The sequence below is a fragment of the Bombyx mandarina genome, chromosome 18, assembly GCF_030267445.1.
Source record: "Bombyx mandarina strain Sakado chromosome 18, ASM3026744v2".
Classification (NCBI taxonomy): Eukaryota; Metazoa; Arthropoda; class Insecta; order Lepidoptera; family Bombycidae; genus Bombyx; species Bombyx mandarina.
The window spans coordinates 12,188,883-12,201,222 of NC_143224.1; the positions used below are offsets into that span (position 1 = coordinate 12,188,883).

Here is a 12,340-nt window from a genome sequence, read left to right on the forward strand (position 1 = left end):
TCACCATCCTCACCGAGCCCATCGCTTACGACGAAGAGCTCGACGAGTGAATTAATCCATAGACACAACCCACTGAGTTTCTCGCCGGATCTTCACAATGGGTCACTTTTCCGATCCGGTGGTAGATTCTGCGAAGCACTGCTCTTGCTAGGGCCCGTATTAGCAAGACTCCAGTTTGAGCCCCGTGAGCTCGCCTACTAGTTCGGTGAATCTAGAATAACCCCCCGAGGTTACTAGAATGATGATCCGATCACGTTTTTATTCCCTGCTTATTCGCTATCTATGGGTTAGTTCGCTCGTCGTAATCGATAGGTCCGACGAGGACGGTGACCGGTGCTTGAAGAGTGTATAGCACCGAGAGTGGCACCGGGGGATCCGACTAGACATGTTCGGGTGACGACGGCTATGCGTTACCCCTTCGCCTCTCTGACCGGGTTTTGACCCCGGACGGAGATCGGACGCCGGGTGTAAGAGTGCAGGGGAGTCGTTTAGTGGGTGGGCCCTAAATTCCTTGGGCCCGCGGTCTGCTATCAACACCTGCAGATCGTTGAGTCTCACATACCCCGCGCGCCCCCTAGGCGTGGGGACCTCGTAGGAGGTTCGGCCCTCGGCCCGGAAAAAAAAAAAAAAAGTTCAAATATGCGATCACATGCGAAATGAGCATATGATGATGTGATTTGCCCACAAACTATTTCCAAGAGGAAGAGAGAAGAACATCGTGTACTAAAAATCAAACTCACATAGCTTATTGGTAGCATGGATGGATGTATGACTCACTGCCATCCAACTTAGTTGCCGTAAAACTTGCATTCCGCTGTGAAAGAAAGGACAAAGATGCATGCAGTTAAGACATCTTCGTCTTCCAATAACCACAAAACCACCGTCGAGACGATAGCTGGTATGTCCAGAAAATAATTGCTTACAGTGTGAGAGATCTGAACAATATGTCGCGATGTGCCTTAAAAAATAACAATAAAATTTTTTATAAATAATGTTTAAACAATGTCGAAGCATCAATCGTTTAATTGTACAGAATTGCGAATAGAATGTCTATTTTTGAAATTAATAAAAAAAAAATGTTTTGCTTATAACCTGTTATCGGACCACAATAGAGACTATAATATAGGTATTTGACTAACATTTTAACGGTCTTATAAAAGTCCGATAGCTCATTATGAAGAACACTGTTTTTTAAACTCAGTTGAGATATCGTTAAAATAATGTAGTTTACCACTTTTATGAACCTGCTTGTGTCCCGGGATATCCCGCTGGGAACCAGCCTGCCGGATCGGAACGCGATACACCACCGGCCGGGCTGCTCTTCCACAGTATTTTCGGAGACAGTGACGACGGTAATGCGGACCGCATCACGCAGCTGATGACTCACAGCGTTAGAGCAACGATAGCGTGCGGCGCAAACTCGACCCTCTCAGGTCGCCACGCGACCATCATCGGGAGGAGACTGCCTCCTCACAGGGACCGGAGCTGGACGAACGCCCTCCTCCGACTCTCGGCTCGGCAGCGGAGGCACGGCGCCCAGAGGGAAGAAGAGTTCTCCCTCTCCTGTTCCGCCGCCTCCTTCTGCGAAATGTTTGACTCGCAAAAGTCGAGGATCGCCTGCCAGGATTCGTTACTGCCGAGAATCGTAGCCACGACGGTCGGAAGGGACAAGTCCGGTCCTCTTCGCAACGAGGACGTGTCCTCGTTATAGCCACTGCAGTGGTGGCACTTCAGCGTCAAATCCCTCCGGAGGTTTCCTAACATCTGCCCTAACAAGATCGGTGCTTAACTGAATCCGGCATCAGTTTGGAATCGGAACCCACTGAGAACTAGAAATTCAGTCTGTTGTGCCTTTGGGTCAAGTTGCACTTCGAACTCTTCGTCACATTCGACGAGAACGGTGACCGATGCTTGGAATTCCTAATTAATATTGTATTTTTATTCCATCCACTTTTGGATGTGTGAATGATAATGAATGATAATGATAAATACTTATTTAAAAGGAAGGAAGTAAGGATATTTGAATTTACATGTTTAAATTTAAAAACTTAAAAAAACACTACAGCTTTAATAGTAAACCGAACTAACAAAGAATTTCTTTTTTTTAACCTGTTCATACCGGTCAAGCTGTTACAGCGAAGTTAGAAAATTATTGTACTGTCATCAGTCCTTGATAAGTGTGCCAATTTTCAAATCAATCAGAACTATATAAGTCTATGAAAGTAATATTTGAAGATACTGGTGGCAGGGCGTCTTGTGAACCCGCACGGGTAGGTACCATCACCTCGCCTATTTCTGCCGTGAAGCAGTAACGCGTTTCGATTTGAAGAGTGGAGTAGAGTTTTTGTATTATACTATAAGTCTGAGACTCCGAACTAATGTCTCAATGTGAGTGGCGGCATTTACGTTGCTTTTGTTTGTGTTATTAGGTAACCATTTAACATCAGGTGCGCCGTGAGCTCATCCACTCATCTAAGCAATAAAAAAACCTTTACATATAAACATACCAAGCTAATAAAAGCGTGTTAAACAAAGAAGAAATTTAGAAATTCTCAGATTTACCCTGGATATTTAAGAACTCTTTTTTAGTTCTTAGCTTACTTCAAAAAGGTAAAATACGCGATAGTAGATTTATTATTATAATGTGACAACGCAAATCACCTAATAAGTACCTAGAATGCGAAGGCAAATTGAGGTGAAGCGTGTATAATCTAACAGATATATGTTTCATAGTAACCGCTTCTTGTGTTTACAGGTGAACTCATAAAACAGTATTGGTAAACATACTTCGCACAGTTGTAAACTTACAAATCGCAAAGACATAAAATCGAAGTTCGACTCCTATAAAAACACCTAACGTCTTCATGAATTTGCGTTTTTATAACGCAAAAAAAAAACGACTACTTATTGGCCGTATTCAGTGACTCATAAAATATGATAGTAAAACTAGTGATTCCCGATAAACGGCTTTTAATATTTTCGACCGAAGGGCCAATCAAAGGAACGATTTATCATGTTGCCTTATGGTGCAGCACGGCGTGTACGTCAATCAACCAATGACGTCGCTGGCCAACGTTGACACAGCAAATCTCTGATATATTTTACAGTCACAGAGCCGAAACGTGACATGTCAGAGGCCGGCGACCCGTCGTCTGCCGACAGTGGGCCACAGACTGGTGGTCGCCGTATTACGTCACCAAGATGCCGATCTGTGACCACAGTACACGACTTACATTTAGGGGTTTCAATTTAGAAAAGAACAACGCTTGTTAAGTCTGTTATCTTATTAAACTGATTGGATTTTATTTCATTAAAAAACTACCCTCATTCTTTGGGAGAATACAAGAAAATCTCCTTTTACCCGTAAACGAATTCGAAAACTTTGGGAGGAGCGTAAAAAAACGTTGATTAGAGTCTGCAGCGTAATTTATTTACGAACGTGATACATTTGTATTTCCGTACACTGTGTCCGTGAGTGTCCCTAAGTTGCGTTCCTTCAATCGGTAGGGGATCGCGCAGGCGCGTCAGAGCCGAGTCGCTGCGTCGAAGCCGTCAATTCCGTCAGTGGCGCCGCGAACCAACCGCGACCAATCGCTCACCCCTCCAAAAAAAAAACGACCCACCACGGAAACAAGAAAATGACCCCCTTTTCATGAGTGACCGGTACTGAGTGACCAGAGTTGAGCGGAAACAAAAAGAAAACACCGTGAAAAACACTTCAATGCACGGATCAGTGCGTAGGTACGTAAGAACTGGGAACGAAACGTAATGCTAGATTATTAGCGTTTTGAATAACAAATTAACATTCAGCAGACACGACTTGAATCCAATTTTGTTAAGAAGGAAGATTTTTTTTTTAAATTTGTCATTATTGTAATTTGGTTTAGTAACAGTGCGTAATATACATTGAATTCCACACATCAAAAGCGGACCTGAATTTATTGCAAATGCGGTAATGAACAGTTATTATGTAGTTACGGCATACTCCGACAAAAATACTAGGAAAATAACCGTGTTAGTAAATCTTTTATATTGAGCTACTTAAAAGTAATAGATGTGTGCAAAAACAATTAATTAGGACGCATCGATTCTTACATACTAATATTCAAAGCCTATATGATCATAATATTCTTTCACCAAGGACTCTATGGGATCTTTTGTTTGTGTTAGTCACCGTTTTTTTTTAAATTACATTAAACTTGAGTCAAAAATAAAAAGTGACCATCCAGATAATGTCCAAGAAAAGAGAAAGATACTATTCGAGTTGTATATAAATGATTCTATATAGAAAATGTAAATAAAAAATTTACACTTTGCATTCTTCTTAATATTATCGTCCGGACTTTTCCTAAAAGAAGTTTCTAGAAGAAAAGCGTTTTCTGTTAACGTTGTTTTCTCCAGTCTATTTTTCTCATGTGAACAAAATATTTATTCTGTAAACCTGACCTCTAAATAAGGAAATAAACCATATTTTTTATTTTTTGCTTAAAAATGTATGTACATAATAATATGTATGAGTAACCACTCATATTTTGATTAGTAGCATAAAAATATTTAAAATTTAACTCAAATCACGCAAATACAAATATTGGGGTTTCTACTTATTCAATATTAAATGCATACTAGTAAATTCCAATCATATTTCAATGTGATTATGTCTAGAAATAGGTACTACATTTGTTGAAACAACTTGGGTGCTAATCTACCTATTACTCTTTAGTATTGTACTTTATCAAAAACCGTCCCGGAATTGTATTTTTATACAATTCAATTTTATACAATCAACCGGGATATGACAAACGCATTTTTTTATTTGTTGCCCTTGTAAGCAGACGAGCATACGGCCGACCTGATGGTGAGTGGTAACCGTCGCCCATGGACTTCAGAAATGCTAAGGGCAGTGCCAAGCCGCTGCCTACCGTTACTCTCCACAAGCCTCGTTTGAAGAAGGACATATCATAGCGCATGTACAAACAAATACATTGAAATATATTTTAACCTTTTTCACATAGGTATAATATACCTCATCCTTTATTTATCATCACCCTTTAATTAGCTTGACCCGTCTTTATTTATATATCTTTTTTTACTGGTGATAGGACCTCTTGTGAGTTCGCACGGGTAGGTACCACCGCCCCGCCTATTTCTGCCGTGAAGCAGTAATGCGTTTTGGTTTGAAGGGTAGAGCAGCCGCTGTAACTATACTGAGATCTTAGAACTCATATCTCGATTCACGTTGTAGATGTCTATGGGCTCCAGTAACCACTTAACACCAGGTGGGCTGTGAGCTCGTACACACATCTAAGCAATACAAAAAAAAAAAAAACTAATATCTATACAGTCGATACTTTTAATGCTAATTTCACCGACTTCAAACTTCCGAATAACTTGAAATTTGCACTCATCATAATTTCAAACACACATAATTTTATTACGTTAGCATAATATCCTCGCTAAGGTAACAAGATTATTTTTTGGTTTTTAATTAGTAGTTTTTTTTTTTGTTTGTTTTAAACCTACATATTTACGTATGGTTCACGAATCAATACAACCCTAAGGGCGAAGCTGTGTCAGTTTAAAATATAAGAACTTTGTTGTTTTAAAAATGTTTTTTTTTTTGCGGTGGATACGGCGCATAGTGTACCACAAAGTGAACATCGACCACTTTAAATAAAATCGAGAATAAACAGTAAGGGTAGGTTTAATAAATTTTTTTTGTTCCATTCTTCTTTTTGTTTACAAATACTATACATCTGTACAGTCACAATTCAATAGGATAATAAGATGCGAGAGCCCAAAAAACACAAAAAAAACATACATACATTACTTTTTAGACAACGTAGACTATATAGACAAATAGCATAACGCTGTCTAAATACGCAATCATTGACTCCATCGGTTTTTGCTCATGCGGAGACAGCTAGGAGTACATACTCCCATCTACTAAGGAAACTAAGAATGGATGTGCAATAAAATATAATGTTGCAATTTGTTCTCAAATATTTAACCCTTTGGTTTGGGCACCGAAGAAGAACTTCTTCGCTAAACTCAAGTTACCGGCCCCTCGAAAGCACTTCAGGACATGATGCGTAACCTTTACGGACACCATTTCTACATAATAATATACATGTCCTGTTATATATGTCCCATATATATGTCCTGTTGCAGAAATCTCACTTTTGATAGGAAGGAAACGAATCAACGTCACGCATCGGAAATGGTAGCAATGAAACAAGTGCATGTGGGATTGCAAAGCTGAAACATGCTGTCAGATTTTTTTTCCACAGGAGAAAATCGCCGGATTCCGGTATGTGGGAGTCTAACCTCACTAAAAACTCCTGCCGCTCACATCCAGCGCCCTACCCCGGACCGGGCGGGAACCTAGTCGGAGCTATTGAGACGACGGGACAGGGTTTACGCAGAGCATATTGAATCCATCCCGCCGTCCCCCAGACGCCGGACCGGCGGCCGCCAGCAACATGGCCGCCGGTTCCATCGGTCGACGGGCCAAGAGCCCGATTGATAGCGCCGCACTACACCTTCCCCTGGAGCGGTCGGGGGAACGCGACCTACCACGCCGCCCCGCGCCTAGGTTCCTCCCCGCACAAAGCGGGTGGAGCCCGAAGCTCTTAGGGGGCCGGGTTGCGGACGGGACCCCGGTCCCGATCCCCTGCTCGGCGGCGGCGGCTTTCTGCGTAGTGAGGAGAGCTTTGCCTCACTCGCCCCGCCGCCTCCTTCTGCGAGATGGTGCACTCGCAGAAGTCGAGCATAGCCTTCCAAGACTCGTCGCCGCTAAGCATCGACGCCACGACGCCAGGCAGCGACAAGTCTGGTCCTATCTTTGCGACAAGGACACGGCGCTGCACTTCCCAAGCGGGGCAGACAGCGAGCGTATGCTCCGCCGTGTCCAGGTCGTGTCCACAATGGTGGCACCTCGTCGTCGGCTCAGCTCCTATTCGGTGCAGGTACTTCCCGAAGCATCCGTGCCCAGTCAGCACCTGCACCAGATGGAACGTGAGGCGTCCTCGGCTACGATTCACCCAGTCATCAAAGACTGGGTAAGCCGCCTCGACGGTTCGTAGACCCCACGTGGGGTTGACCAACCGCCTCGACCACCATTCGTGCACGGACCGCCGAGAATGGGCCTTCCGCGCCCGCAGCTCATTTTTGGAGGGACGCGCCACGCCCAGAGCACAAAGTTCGCTGTGCCACCGATAGTCGGCAGCGAGCGACTCCGCCTCCAGCTCCCATGGCGGCGTCCCCGCCAACACACACGCCGCCTCGAATGAGACGGTGCGATATCCACGGATGACCCTGATAGCAAAAGTGCGCTGCGGCCGGCACAGGAACCGAGCCATAGCAGCCAGATTGCGTGGCTCAGCCCATACAGGTGCACCGTACGGGGCCATCGATCGCGTAATGGAATGAAATCGTCATTGTCTTAGTGCTGTCAGAGCTTCTGCATCGTTTACTTCTACGGCCTAATTGCTGACTAATTCGAGTACTTCTCGAGTGAAACTTCAGTGCTTTCCCTTCGGTTGCATAAAATAATAGGTATGTCCTGTTGATCTATTCAAGCCACGGATACTATAGCGATTGGGAACCTATCCTACTCAGGGTCCGAACAGCTCCTTCCATAATTTTTTACCTATCTAATGGTCGGTAGCCTAAGGGGCTATTCCAACTTCACGAGGACCGGTAGATGAGCACACGGGCCCAACCTGACAGAATTGCTAACATTAGCCCTAGTAAGAGCATTGCTTTGCTGAATCTACTGCTGGATCGGAATCGCGACGCACTAAGAAGATCTGGTGAAAAACTCAGTGGGTAAATCCCTCCATAATTCAGAAGTAGTAAATGAAAACAATGTCTGGTGACTCACCAAATTCAACATATAAAACTGTTATTTTTACTTTTTCATTACTCTGGCTTCCTGATATATTTTAATCAAAACAAATTTTACGTGCAGCACGGGACATTGTGCGGATAACAGCTATGATAAATGATGATAAACCATTCTATTGTTTGTAATTATTGCACCGTTTTCTTATGTAACTCGTCTCTGCCCCTCCGGGTAAGAATGCTAAGATGAATTGTTTTTCCTTGATTTATTTATGACATTTTATCGTACTAAAAAGGCCCAGCTTGATTCCTACTACTGGGAAACGCTTCGTTGATACTTATTGCATTTCATGACATAGTCATTATACCACGTACCGTCCGGAAGGAGTGACCACAGTATCTAGAGCACCGCAATGTCCTTTAAGAATGTTGAAGCAAAGTACTTGGTAACATGGTGGCTAGTGGCACTATTTTTATCCACGAACACCGGCAACCGTTTACGATCTGTGTGCTTAGAACGTTCTCGATAAAGTAAAAGTTAACTCAAATTTGTATGGTGTTGGAACGTTTACCTACATTTTCCGCTAGGGGCGCTGTTCAAACTGCATGCAGATTTGAGTTAACTTTTACGCTATCGAGAACGTTAAAAAATTCGGACTAAGCACACTGATGAACAAATGCACAAACGATTGCTTTTAGCAGTAATGTCAGTAGCAAAGTCACGTCTTACTTCACTTTGAGGCTGACCAAATCCGATATTCCGTTTTGTTTACAAGCAAAACAAGTGACAGCATGGTAGTCATTATTTAGTCTATTTCTTGGTTAATGAAATAAGAAGCGGACCGTATATACGTTGTTCGTCTTCAATTCGAAAATTTCCTACCTACTGCGAATGAGCGAAGTGTTGCCACGTACTTGGGACGGACTCAATTATATATAACGAACAATTATAAAGAGAGATCACTAATTTCAAGTTTCAATATAAAAATTGAATTCATTAAAGGTTTCCTCCCCTTACCTATTAAGTAGTTCTCAAACTCCATGCACATCAAGCCTTGAGACATGAGGTCGGTGTTTGTACTGTTTTGTTTCAAGATTTTCGCGCCCTACATCCTTCTGTCAATGACGTGTACTAAAAATTTAATGTTCCGACTTGTACAATAAAATTTATCGCCCTTACCGTCCTTTGGTGAGAATCTCGGTCAATAAACGAAAAGTGTTTCTCTTTGACGCCGCAACCATCACTGGCCCTTTTCTAATCTACGCCGGAATACATTGAACCCTTACCCAAATATACTAAAATATTCAGCTCGTAAACGAAGACATTGCGAAGTCATCACAATGTTTCCCTAATAACTTTAACTTTAATTTCGCCTAAATTGGAAAGCAAAATGAAATCCGAAGATTTGATCTTTATAAAATACGGTATGTTATACGGCCTTTATGATTTATCAAATAAACATGTGGCGGGTAGCAAGATATTAGACAGATGTCTTAGTCTCGCTTACGACATTTTCATGATAAGCTTGCATATATACAAGTTCCGAAGAACAACATTCGGACTTTCGGAGGCGCTCGGGCAGCTGTTAGCTAATCCCGCCCCTCCTGGCTGAGCGTTTGCTCGCCCACCTGCACGGGTGAAACTGGAAAGGCCTCCGGGCCACCAGTAAATCTTCAATCGTGAAAAAAAATAATCGGACTTTGGCCTACCGAGCAATTACATCCGCTCGGTGGAAGATCTTCTCATTGTCGTATACCCACACCAAGATTTACAGGAAGTATTAAGTCTATCTATTTTTGCCGTGAAACAGTACATACTTAATGCGTTTCGATTTTGCGAGCTTAGAACTCATGTCTCGAGTTGGATGGCGGCATTTACGTTGCCAGTGTTGACAAGCTCTCTCAGATTGAACCCTATAAGCTCACCTACTAATGCTTAGCTGGTATAGTCCCTAAGACTACTAGTGAATCATACATACAAAACAAACTCCTTTATCCGTACTGTCAATACGGAGACATTATAACTCATGTCTCAAGGTGGCGGCACTTACGTTGTAGATGCCTATGTGGCCCGATAACCACTTAACACCAGGTGAACCGCGAGTTCGTCCACCGATCAAGGCAATAAAAACGTCGCATTGGAATATACATGAGATGCTCGTACCCTTATCAAGTGATGAGATTACGTCGGTTTTCAAATCCCGTGGGCTTGACACGTACACACGACCGACTTTAACGATAAAAACAAATAATAAAATAACGTCATGTTGTAAAAATGAAAAAAACTCAAAAATTATTAATTTTCCTAAGTAAAATGGATATTCGGTAGGTAGGTACCGACGTGGCTGTTTCGGCCGCGAAGTCGTCACATATTCCGGTACGAAGGTAAATAATTCAGAATTCGACTATTTCTCTTTAAGTCTCGTAAAAATATACGAACATAATCAGCGGACGTGCAAAAAAAAAACCATTGCAAGTGTTAATTTACTTGGGCCGTGATTTATTGTTAAGTGAAATATTTTCTAATAAACAATGTCAAATCTTGAAATGCACACGTTACATCTTGAATATTTGTATTTACACAAATATTTAGTTATGTTTTTATAATATGCAGCCTTCGAATTGATATGATTATCACCGTGGTGAATGCGCTGGGAAGCAATTGAACTGGTAGCATCATCATCAGAAACTATCTGAGTTTCAGCTCGCGAGATTAGTCCTAATTATTTGTAGTAAAACTTACGATAGATTATATAGTATTATAAGATAATTTTGGACAACCCTACTTCTACCGTATATCAACAAAAAAAGCTCTCAATGAACATAATTTTGTTATTTAGCACGCCTCATATATTTGTACATTTCAGTAAATATTTAAATGATGATAATAATGAGTAATACCATTTCTATCGATCCGTATGATATCTAGCATAAAATCTAAGTAGGTGAGTCAACGTGACCTCAATACGTGAGTTTTCTGCCTACAAAGAGAGTCTGACACTTCGACACATATTTGAACGAACCTTTAATAAACTCGTAACGGGACTTTTCATCTAATCATTGAATTACGCAATGAAACGCGTATCCGATCCCGCTCTGAGATAATTTACCAAAGCGCTGCTGAGAGATTGGGAAAATTCTAACGAATGAGTAACACAGTACATTGCGTGCTATTTAAATGTATTTCGGTTAGTAAATATGTATATTACGTGAGACGCTATCCCGTGTAGCAACGTAAGCTAGTAGGTTCTGATATTTTATTAATGACACCATTATTTATGAATGTTTTGATTTGACCATGATTTATGAATTAAATGTTTAAATGTTTTAATTGCTAATTTTAATTTTAATTTTAATTTTAATTTTAATTTTACTAACATAGTTCTAAGTATTATTCAACTTACAACATATGGACTTAAGAGGGTCTGAATTAAATGAATTTTTTTTTTTTTTTTTATTTTATTATTTATAACTATGAAATAAATATATAAATACATAGGAATATTTTACGTTTTATTGCGGTCGTAAGCAGTAGCAGCGTATGCTGGTCTGATGGTGAGTGGTCGCCCTGGCTTCTTCTTCAACTAGTCCGGTCCATGTATGTTTTACCTTTCAAACGAAACTTAGCTTTTTAGTCACATTTAATATCTTGAGGAACACTCGTCTTAACTATATCTTTTGATTAGTGTTCATTTTCCCTTACTCAGATGGATGCATCCCCATTCACTGCATCACCGTTGAAGTTTACTCTATGGCTTCACGAACTTCTTCCCCTGCAGAAGATCATAGACATTAGTAAACCAAAGTAGAAGTATTTAAGTGAGAGATCACAATAATAGAATTCGTAGCTCAAGGCTATCTCAGTCAAATGAAGCGACTCTATAACGCGCCACACATAAAACTTTCTTGGTCAAAGCGTATATTTCAAAATCGAGACCATTTAAGAAATGTTGTAATTAATGTCGGGTTTTTGGTATCAACTCTTCTTTGGCCAGGCTCCTTTGGGAAAAAAAATCAAAATAATTAAAACGTAAATTGGAACAATCTGTCAATCTTTTACGGCACACGCGAATGTAATTTCCCAACGATAATAGACTTTACTCACGTAAATATGCAAATTAATCTAATAATTTTTACTCGAAGGGTACATTGTTTGCAGGTTCAATTCACAATGTTTTCTTTAAATGTAAACAATTTATCATGCAAGTTGCTAAATGTGGTTTTAAGACGCGTAGTGCAGTTTGATCACGTTTCATTTTCCCTTTATAAATAACTAGCTATACCCGTCCGCTTCGCTGGCCATTTAAAATTAACATTATTATTTCTCACCCCGACAAAGATTCTCATAATTAACGCCCCCACAACTGGTGTAGGGAGTCCAACACTCATATAAATATTAGCCTATCCATTAAGTACATGCACTTTGACATGCATACATGCATGCACGGTTCAGTAGTTATAACGGAACATCCGTAAAAACCACTGTAGATTTATATAT

The 12,340-nt window shown here is 41.1% G+C and overlaps 1 protein-coding gene across 6 annotated transcripts in view; it reads left to right on the forward strand.

Moving 5' to 3' along the window:
* Positions 1-3,550: 3,550 nt before the first annotated feature.
* Positions 3,551-12,340, forward strand: part of eag (potassium voltage-gated channel protein ether a go-go) — a 46,676-nt gene continuing 37,886 nt past the window's right edge. For all 6 annotated transcript variants that reach the window (XM_089734814.1, XM_089734818.1, XM_089734816.1 and 3 more), the window contains exon 1: positions 3,551-3,741. The gene's annotated coding sequence lies outside the window, so the exon portion shown is untranslated. The remainder of the gene's footprint in view (positions 3,742-12,340) is intronic.